Genomic DNA, 11,987 nt, shown 5'->3' with positions numbered 1-11,987 from the left:
CTACGGACTCAACATTGTGTCATACACAGATGACACCCAACTCATCCTATCCCTATCCAACGAACCCAACACCGCCAGACACAACTTTCAAAAAGGCATGGAAGCCGTCACCAAATGGAAGAAAAACAGCTGCCTACAACTAAACACCAACAAAACGGAAGTACTCATCATGGGCCTAAACCCAGATGCCTGGAACGACACCTGGTGGCCCCCCGCCCTCGGAAGCCCGCCCACCCCCACGGACCACGCACACAACCTGGGAATCATCCTGGACTCAGAGCTCAAAATGGACCGCCAGATCAACTCCGTCTCATCCTCCTGCTTCCACACCCTCCGCCTCCTACGTAAGACCTTCAAATGGATCCCCCTCGAACAAAGAAAGAGCGTCACTCACGGCCTGGTCACCAGCAGGCTCGACTATGGCAACGCACTCTATGCTGGAATAAACAAAAATCTCACCGGCAAGCTACAGAACATCCAAAACGCTGCCGCAAGACTGGTCCTCAACCTGCCAAGACTGCCACATCTCTCAGCACCTGCGCACACTCCACTGGCTCCCCATCGAAGCTAGAGTCACCTTCAAGATGCTAACCCATGCTCACAAGGCCCTCCACGACACCAGACCAGTCCAGTATACCTGAATAGCCGACTCAAATTCCATGCACCCCAAAGGACCCTACGATCAGCCCAGCTCTCCTACGCCGTGGTCTCCCGCACCAGAAAGACCAGATCGGGAGGCCGCTCCTTCTCCTTCCACGCGGCCAGAGCTTGGAACGACCTTCCGCTCCACCTCAGACAGAACATCGCTCCCCATCTTCGCAAGAAACCCCACACCCCCCAGCGCCTTGAGACCCTTAAGGGTGAGTAGTCACGCTCAACAAACACCTGATTTATTTTTATTTTAGAAGACCTAACTTGGCAGTTCAGGCTGACTGTTCCCAAGTGGAGCAGGGTCAAGACTTATTTGCATATGGCCGGTGTTTACTGGGGTGGTGAAGTGAGCTAAAGAATGATGATGGGTTCACCCAGATCTGTGACTGAGGGTGAGTGTCTGAAAAGTTTCAGCACTTTGTCCATCATCTTCTTGTGTTTGCTTTGTCCAAAATTGTCCAAAATTGATTGTCTGCATTGTGATGCACTTCAGTAAATTGGCTAAGGAGAGAGAGGCAACCTGTTAGTTGCAATACTTGATTGTGAGAAGAGGATGCTGGTAATTTTGGTGATAATGTTGGAGTTCCCTGAGCAGGTCTATGGAGGGTGCTTCTGAGGATAACACTTCCATGGTGAACAATGATGTTAACCAGCCTAGTGCGGAAACCCAACCGGTGGATGAGGTACAGATTGGAAATGTCTCCAGGTATGGTAGACCCATAGCTTTGCCTGATGAATTCAAGGATCATGTGGTGGTGTATGTTTGCCTATTTTATGCCTCACCCTTGTTTTACTATTTGCTATGAATATGTATGTTCAAACATTTGTCATGATTTGCTGCTATTTGTATTGTATTCACCTATGTTAAATTTAGTTTTTTTTATGTTTTAGGGGGGGAAGTGTTTGCATTCCTTTCCATCTGTGTTTGGCTCAAGGCTATATCTTCCTGTTTGAGCATTCTGTTGGTCTCCTAGGTAATGGTGAATGTGAGGAATGCTTGACTGTGAGCTGAATAAACGTACATTTTCACTTCTCTATTTGTTGCCTTGTAATCACAGTTGGATGGATGAATTGTGCATTGTATTTATTGGTAAAACAAATCAAGGTATGCGTCAAGTTTTTGTGGTTTCTGGGCAGGACCGGGTCAGAATATGGAATGTTGGGGGTTCAGGTATTCTGGGATGATGGCTGGAGGAAAGTTTTCATTGAGAGCCGGCAGGTGTCATGTACTGGTGGCGGTACTACTTTGCTGTTTGAAAAATAGACGAGATACCTACCATCAGTTGTGTGGAGAACCTCTTTTCATTGGCGATATGCAGGTGCCCTTGCTTGCCAACAGTTCCCACACTGGCCAGCGATCAACGCAGTCACTAGTTCAGTTTGCCATTTGGCTTCGGAAATCTGGTGGCGATTGAAGTGTAAGCCACAAAGTTCTTGGGTGTTCTGTGACTCTGGGAGTAGTTGTTTTGTAGACCACAAAATTCTTGAAGGCCATCCACCATGACAGCTAGACTACAAGCATCGGAGTGGAGGTGCACCTACTGCCACGCTCACCTCCAGTGACATGGTATTGATCACCATCTTTGTTGTGGGCAACACTGCATTGGCATAGCCCACACGTCATGTCTAAACATGGGCGCCATTTTTAATTGGAGTCATGCCCATTGTTCAAACAAGGATTGGAGTAGATAAACATCTCTGTGGAAAATAAAGGCCATTTTTGATTGGTTTCATTTTATAATGTTGAAGAGGCCATTTTAATTAGACTAACCACAAATACTTGGAGACATTTTGGAATGGTATCACATTCTTGAACTGGAGTGGCCATTTAGAGTTTGGCTCACAACTAATCACTTTTCTGAAGGAACATTGTCATGGTTCATATTGTGCTGTCACCTAAAATTTCTATTCCCCTATGAAAAATATCACAGCGCCTCTTTTATGATTATCTATACCGGAAATACCCCCATTATGGGGAAACCTTTCTGATTTGAAAACCGGAGAATCTGTGGGGGAAAGTCTGCTGGCGCCATCCCTGACCTGCTGTTCCTGGGCGAATTAACACCGTGTCTCCCCTGCTGCCGCTTTACCATCGTGCGGCCGAAGAGCGGGGAGACTACATCCCCCAGGTGCCCTAGCGCCCGACTCACGCAAAGCACGCGCCCGGAGGCGCTTAAGAGGACGTGGACCCCTCTGGGGAGCGGGAAACCTTTCTGATTTGAAAACCGGAGAATCTGTGGGGGAAAGTCTGCTGGCGCCATCCCTGACCTGCTGTTCCTGGGCGAATTAACACCGTGTCTCCCCTGCTGCCGCTTTACCATCGTGCGGCCGAAGAGCGGGGAGACTACATCCCCCAGGTGCCCTAGCGCCCGACTCACGCAAAGCACGCGCCCGGAGGCGCTTAAGAGGACGTGGACCCCTCTGGGGAGCGGGAAACCTTTCTGATTTGAAAACCGGAGAATCTGTGGGGGAAAGTCTGCTGGCGCCATCCCTGACCTGCTGTTCCTGGGCGAATTAACACCGTGTCTCCCCTGCTGCCGCTTTACCATCGTGCGGCCGAAGAGCGGGGAGACTACATCCCCCAGGTGCCCTAGCGCCCGACTCACGCAAAGCACGCGCCCGGAGGCGCTTAAGAGGACGTGGATCCCCCCGCGTCGCGGGACGCGCGCGGGCGGCGCCGGGCTGAGCCCGGGCAGAGGGCGGGCCGTCTGTGGCCGTCCGGGGCCGACCAGGCCGGGCTGGGCTCTCCCCTTGATATTACGTTCCAAAAGTAAGCTGTTGCTGTTACAGTTCCCAGTTTATTGTCATTCGTGCAATCTTTGACTGCCGTTGCATAGAGGTCTGTGTATTTGTATTTGTTCTGGACTTTGCCCACAACTCGCTACAGGAGTAGCCTACCAACAAAACTGTTTACCTGCCCAAGGAGGAAGGAGTTCAACCAGCGCGGCCGCAGAGGAGGCGCGAGGCGCGGCCCCGGGACTGCGAGCCACAGCGTAAGTACCATCAGCTGTTTTCTCTTCCCGTGTGGGCCGCGCCCCCTCCCAGTGCCCTGCCCCCTTTCACCACTTACTGTCTTAAGCAAGGCTGCCAACGCGCATCGCGGGTCGACGCCCGGGCCAAGGGCGGGCCTGTTCAAGCCTGGGCAAGTCTGGTCTGGGCTAATCCATTGTCATCCCCACTAAATCTATCCTTATCCATCCCGCAGCGTGGCCCCGGTAAGATTATAATAACTATAATTATAGCTGCCACTATGACAACTAGGGCAATGAGGAATAAAACAGCACAAGGAGCGGGTCCCATAATCGGGCCGATCGATCAATTCATTAGTAAAGCTAATGACGCGATCAATCAGGGGATAGTCCTCTTAGAGAGACGCGTCTCCCAGGACCTTGCAGCAGCACGTAGATCTTCAATGGGCCTTTTGGCCCTAGCTAAAACACCCACCCAGCAGGAAATAAATGTCCCATTACTGCGAGAAACCCGTGCTGAACTTCATACCATACCAACAAGCGTTGATCTATCTGTCACCCACTTATCACTTGAAGAAGATACCTTGGACGATCTCGAAAAAACACCAACTTTGATGATTAGCCCCACCCAAATCACCCAAAGTCAACCAGCAACTGCGATCGGGACACAATTCTTAACCCAGCCCTCACTTCTAATAGTAGCTCCTCCAACAACAACTGATAAGGAGATAAGGGAGGGTCCTTTTCCTAATGAAGATAGTACAAGACTAGTAGTCAAGAACAAGGTCAAGCAAAAAAATACACCAAGGCGCCTGAGGTCCAAAAAGACGACCCGTAATAATAACCGGAATAACACAAGCTATTCACCATCGGGAAACGCGGACGACCCCTCTGTTGCAACCGTACCGCCTGACGATCACAGGGGGTATGGCGCTACCAACTCGAACTATCTTGAGCTTAACTCACAAGTACTAGATGTAATTAAGGACCTTATAAAAACTCAACTAACACCAATAGAGCGAACCTTAAATAATATCGAAAAACAGATGGCAAGATTAATCAGCAACACTAGTCACCTTATGCCACCCATTACCACCTTAGCTCCTCTGGCTCCCACGACTTCCACCCATTCTAAGACAGTTACAGTCAAGAAACCCATATCGACGTTAATAACCCTCCCGAAACAAAATTCTCACAGTAACAGTATAATTGCCGAAAGCAAATCTCCCACGCCCAATATAACATCACCTATCACTAATTTAAACACTCAAACAGTCAACTTACAAATGGTAAGCACCTCTATACCATCCCAGAAAGGTTCACAGAAATCAGCGCAGAAACCTACACAACTAAATCAGCTTAATGCAAAATCCCAGCAACCAAAGATACCACACGAACAACCATATAACTCTAGACAGATACCAGCACGCATTACCCTTCCACCTGAATGCGGAGCCTATGACCTTGTATTGGTAAATGTTCCAACACTCAAGCAAGAACAGAGTGAAACAACAACATCCCTGAAAAATAAGATACTTCATTGGTTAAGCCTGAATTGTAACTTCCCAATAGAATGTGTAGGGGAAATTTCCCACACGCAAAGAGTAGGTTGGATAGGCCCCTTACGGAAAAAATTCAAGGGGGATTGTGTAGTTATTACCTTCAGAAACCCCCAGTGGGCCGAAAAGACACTAGCCAAAGCACCACCACCCTCTACTTGGGAATTCAACACAACCCTTCTCCCATTAGGTTATTTCTACAGGCATTTACTAAATACAACCACCAATATCCCGCCTGCCCCTACTAATCCTTTTTAGAAAGACATTATCCTATTACCTCTTACCCTTCCATCCCTCATCAGAACTCTAAGTTTCTATACCCAACAGGTTCGGTCCAGTGGCATCAGAGCCAAACGTCCATACCCCCACCTATCCATCCTTATCTCTATGATACTTTCCATCAAGAGAATGGAGATAATCGATGGAGGCAACCAGTTCCCCCGCTAGCTACTTCCTTTAACATCCCAATATATAACAGATTTAATGCCTTTTCTGGTTTAGATTTTAACGATTGACTTTTCAACCCTTACAATATTGGGGAATTCTCACAATCATCCAAAACGAACCCAACTTCATCATCTAACACATATCCCACCTTTGCAATAACTCCTACGCATTTGCCTCTTCCTCTCATTAAACCTGAGTGCTCAAAAAACAATTATGAAGTTGTTACAATTGCAACACCGACCCAAACTAATCAGGAAATCATCGAACTGAGTGCTAAAGCAGGCAAACCAGTTGACTCCATCTTAGATACTTTGCAGTTTCATTTTACCTACTGGAATATCGCAGGTCTCTCCGCAAAGAAAATTGACCCCGCCTTCCTAAGCCAGATCAATTTGAGCGGTTGTATCTGTCTTCAGGAGACGTGGGCCATAAGGCCTATACATATACTAGGCTTTAAAACTTTTTGGTCACCTGCGACGAAATCAACTTCTGGCAGAAATAGCGGAGGCTTAGTTATTTATTTCAAAAACACCCTTTCCGTGGATGAGATAATTCCCATAAGTTTAGATACAAATTTTCAGATCATAGCAGTTAAGGTCACCAAACAAAGACTTTACCTTATTATAAACTTCTATAATAACCTCTCCAACTCTGCTATGAACACGCTACTCCCAGAGATCTCCGCAATAATACAAAAGCAACGAACTATTCACAGCAAAAAGGCATGCATAACAATTTGGGGCGGAGATTTCAACTTACATCTATGCAGTAATAGTGACAATAATAAATGTGGTATTAGTGATGAGTCCGATATAAACCTCACGCATTTTACACACTCTAATGGAGGGGAAAAAATGAATGAACTCATGGCTGAACTAGAACTAAACTTTGCTAATGAAACAAAGAACCCACCTGTTCAATTTCAGCCCACATTCAACGGAAGAGGTTTAACAAGTACAATTGATTTTATACTGATCTCATCACCCATAGGATCCATCGTAGAAGATTTTAAGATTTCTAACAACCCCTTAAGTGACCATTTTCCCATTATCATGGTCCTCGCTGAAAGAACAAAGAATAAGCCACATGACATTCTGACCGCTCTAAATCAAAGCGATCTAGAGCTAGGCTCTTTGAATGGTTTTACATTGAAGTGGGGTAATATTGATAAAGAAGCCACAACAAAAAAAATTGTCACAAATAACCAAACGGATATTATTAACTGCTTGGATTCCATCACTCACCCTAGTGAAATTATAGTAAGCTTTCTATCAATTACAACAACCATACAAAAAGAATTGACTAAAAAGCACAAACAAAGGCCCCAACTGAAGAAAGGGTGGTTTGATACAGCATGTACTAAAGCATCTACACGCCTAAAGGAAGCTCTGAACAGTAAACATAAGGACAGAGTCGAAATCATCAGACTTAGAAAAGAGTATACAGCCGCCCTAAAAAACAGGAAAAAGGAAGTAAAAGCTGAACTATGGTCAAAACTGATCCAAAGCTCGGAACTTAACGATAGTGCTTTGTTCTGGCAGATAGTTCGTTCCCCACTCCTAACAGAGAAATCCAACCTTCCATCAATTGATGTATCTATAAGCCAACACGAATGGGTGAACCATTTTGCTAAAGTCTTTGCCATAGACCCGACCGAAGACACAGATCAGCCTGAACCTTTGCCACAAATTGTCTATCCGTTAATTCTTCACTTCTCCCATGAAGAGGTCCAAAAAGCTTTAAAATCTTCAAAAACAGCCAAAGCACCAGGCCCGGACGGCGTTCCGGTTGACGTTTTTAAACACCTTCCAGATCTTTGGACCCCGCTACTAACTAATGTCTTGAACGCCACCACTGAAGTAGGTATCCTGGAATCCTGGAAAACATCAACCTTGGTACCTATCTTCAAGAAAGGAGATCGAAATAGTCCAACATGCTATAGGCCGATCTCCCTCCTGGACTCCCTAGGCAAAATGGCAGGACGAATATTACTTGACCGCCTCCAGGAGTGGGCCCTAGAAAACAAAATTATTTCCGATCTACAATATGGCTTCCGGGAGGGACTAGGAACAACTGACCAGGCTCTAAACCTGTCCCTACTGGCGAGCAAATACCTGGACGCCAAAGGGTCCTCATTCCACATGGCCTATGTCGATCTCTCCGCAGCATTTGACTGCGTGTCACACTCAATGCTGTGGAATACAATCTTGAAAATGGGCGTTCCTACGCCAATTGTGGATTTCCTACGCGAACTATATACAGGCACCACTGGCAGGGTAAGATTTGGGACAAAGGGCGAGCTCACTAACTTCTTCAGAGTGGAAAAAGGGGTCAGGCAGGGGTGCGTATTGGCCCCCTTCTTATTCACCCTATACACGAATGGCCTAGAGGTGGCCATGCTACAAGGCAGTAAGGACCTCCCGGCAACAGTTCGTCGGCAGATACCAGCACTTCTATATGCCGACGATGCTGTTATCCTAGCAAGAACATCAAACGAATTACAAATGGCCCTGAACAGATATTGTGATTTCATGGCAAGTTTAAACCTGAAACTAAACGCAAAAAAAACGTACACAATGCACTCAGGGGAGCAAAGAAACGTAAAACACAGGAAGTTAATGGCGCAGGGCGAACACCTGGATAGGACTAAAACCTATCCCTATTTAGGGATTGTCATTGACGAAAAATTCAAATGGACTCCAGCCATTAATACAAGAAAATTGATTTTCCTCCGAGAGACATCATCACTAAAAACCTTCTCGCAGAGATTGGGGCAGAGACCAATTAAAGAACTAGTGCAAATATATAACGCAAAATGTGTAAGCACTGCAACATATGGGGCGGGGATTTGGGGTTTTAAAAACGTGGACTCAATACAAACAATAGAGAACTCTTTCCTTAGATATTTGCTGGCGGTGCCCAAAACCTGCTCCACCTATGCCTGCCACTCTGAGCTGGGCATTGATTACATCACTGACATCATAAAACTACAACCAATAATGCTGTGGCGCAGAATATGGGTTACCGAGCAATGTCACTTGACCAGGACGATCATACAAGATATCTTAACGCTAGACCACGCTAAGAAAATCAAATGGCTGTCGTACGTCAAAGCGTTATTGACAGATCTTGGATATAGGAAATACTTTGACCACCCATCGCTGATAGAGGAAATCCCTAAAAAGACCTTAAAAAGGGAGTGTTTAACTCATTTACGTCAGCTACGTTTATTATCCGAGGTCCACAAGCCATCAGTCCAACATTCCCTGCTAGTCCAGACTGCGTTTTCTGCTGAACCTTATCTAAATTTTAAAATAACACAGTTTGAAAGAATGCTGCTTACCCGCTTTAGACTTGATTTGTTCCATCTACTAGTTCTATTTCCTGAGCAAAATGTCAGGACTTCTACCATCTCTACATGCCCTTGTGACGTGGTATCGCCACAATCAACGATACACACAATGTTATTTTGCAAATTCTATAGCGAGCCCCGGAAGCGCTGGATACTCCCTATCTTGAAGTTCTGGGGTTTCCGTCAATGTCGCCCAGCGTATTTGGCACTACAATTTCTGGAAAATGAAAACTATGCGAAAGCGATTGTATCTTACCTTAAATTTTGTATACGCCACCGCACAAATTTATAACTTCGAACAACATCGCTTATACATATTAACGAAGGGACTGAGATAACAGAAAAACTGTACGTTTTTGCACATGTTGGAAAAATTTGCCCTAATGAAATTGTGATGCACTTTTTACTTCCATGTATTGCTGGCGGTGCCCAAAAATGTACATTTTAATAATCTTTTTAACTTCTTCTTTTATACAATTGTAACTGTGTTTTTATTCTATTTGAACTTTTATGGTGTTTTTTTAAAACTACCGAATAAAGTTGATATTGATTGATTGATTGATTGATTGATTGATTGATTATCTATACCGGAAATACCCCCATTATGTTGGATTCAGGGGAAAGAAGTATTTGCAGCATATTTGGATGGCATTGATGGTGAAATATTAACCAATCAATTTGAACAACATTACCTTTACAAGGAGTAAAGGTACAATTACACCTGGAAGTGGCATCTGGTGAAATAATAGCGATAGACTTTGAGGACGAGTATGCTTCCATTATCAAGACTTTGGACAAAAGATTTACTCCTTCAAAGAACATTGGAAAGACAGAAATTTCTAAAAGTAGCCCAACAACAAGGCAAATCTATTGATGATTTTGTGTCAGTTCTATGTCAACTACAATTACTTGTAAGTTCAAAGACGAAATAATTTCTGACTATCTGATAATAAAAACTCATAAGAAAAAGATTCAAGAAAGATTGCTGTCTACAGATTTTCCTAACCCAGAGATAGCGATCACCATAGCTAGAGCTGTAGAGATTTCCAATGCATACTTCAAGGAATTGTCGGACCATGGTGACACAAGCACTTCTAAAGTTGTGAATGCCATACAAGCTAAAGATGGGCATAGTGACGGAAAATGTCCACCGCTTTAGAGGACAAATAGAAAAAAAATCGTGACATTAGTGTATGGTTTAGGTGTGGAAGTAACGATCATGGGATTTTGGTAAAAAACTTTTTTGCAAGGATTTGCCAGAACACAAGGAAACCTGTAGTATCTCTAGTGGATGAAACCACATTTGATAATGATGATTGTGATATGATTCTGACTTTCACTGTAAGTGATAATGATGTGTGCGTTACTTGTGACGACATTAATGAAGTAAGTGAAGATGTAGTGGCAAAACAGAACGTATGTCTAATGGCAGATTCACAATCACTTTTCAAATTGATCAGCTCGGATGTCTTTTCGAAGTTCAAACCACAGGAACTTCAACCATCAAAGTTTAAGATATGTGCATTGATGGGGAAAAAAATGAAGTTTAATATCAATTTGACTGCCTGCTAGAATTCAAAGGGAAATCTACTCAAGGTGTTGTGTTTGTGGCAAAAGAGGGTTCACATCAACTGAGATGGCATAATCAGGGAGAGCTAGACATGATTCTCTTTTTTTGTGTGATCTCAATGTCTAAATTGATGCAGATGTTTATGAATGTGTCTCCTGTGAGTTTATGGATGGAGTTTATGTGAGTTCTCAAAGTATTTATGGAACAGTTATGGAAACTGAAAGGGTTCAAACACTATATCATATCAAAAACTGGTCCATCCTTGTAGCACACAATATGAGGAGGATACCCATATCATTGAGAAAAGATCTACACAAAGAATGTGATAAACTGTGAGAACCCATTCCAAACATCAGTGAGATGTTGAGTATATTGGCGGGAGCTACAATATTTACAACCGTAGACATGTCAGAAGCACACCATGAAGTGGTCTTGTGTGGGGAGTCAATGTACTTAACATTGTTTGTAACTCCAGAGGAACCGTTCTGTTTCAAACAAACACATGCATTTTGGACTTGCATCTGCTTCATCTGTATTCCAAAGGCTTATGAAGGAGATATTCAAAGATTGTGAATGTCTCTGATATATCCAGGACGACATGTTGATTTTTTGCCAAAATACTCAAAAGCATAATGTGCGTTTGAACAGAGCAACTTTGAGTGACAAGTGCAAATTTGAACAGATTGGCATGTATTTTCTAGGACACCACATATCTAAAGATGACATCAGCTGTGTAAGGCAATTGAGGAAGCTCCTATTCCAAGTAATACAGATCAACAGGAATCCTTCCATAGGTTAGCTGACCAATACTCATAATTTGTGCCCAATTTTGCAGACAAAGCTAGTCCCCTCAAACCTTGTTATAGAAAGGAGTCTAATTTTCTGGGAGTGAGGAGAGCCAAGTTGCTTTTGACAATGTATGTTCCAAAATTGAATCAGCATGGCCTTTGAAGTTGTTTGAACCGAGAGACAGTAGCATCACAGTTATTGATGCTAGAAAATTTGGGTTGAGGTTCCCTACACGGAAATCAGCGGAGTTGCGAAAAACCTCATGCTCCATGAGCAGACAAAGTATTGCTTGGCCACAACTATTGAAGTCCCCTTGGTTGCAGAGATTCATTGGGGAACAAGAAACTCTATTGTCTCAACAAGTTCCCCACAGTGGGATTGTTAAGATGACAGCGGAGGCCCACGCCCCTTTTCAAACACTCTGCAAAGGGGCCTCCTGGCGCACTACTGCTTTGTGGATACATTCACTTTAGCTGCTGTGGGTTATTGGGGGGCTTAGAACCCACAATAACCTTATCTGCTGAGGGTCATTGAGACCAAGAACCCCTATTGTTGCCACAAGTAAGATCCTTACAGTGGGATTGCTGAGACATTGTCGCAGACCTGCCCCCTTTTTCAACCACTCTGCAAAGGGACCACCTGGCGTACTA

The sequence above is a fragment of the Triturus cristatus genome, chromosome 7 (assembly GCF_964204655.1).
Source record: "Triturus cristatus chromosome 7, aTriCri1.1, whole genome shotgun sequence".
NCBI lineage: Eukaryota > Metazoa > Chordata > Amphibia > Caudata > Salamandridae > Triturus > Triturus cristatus.
This window is presented reverse-complemented; position numbering follows the sequence as displayed.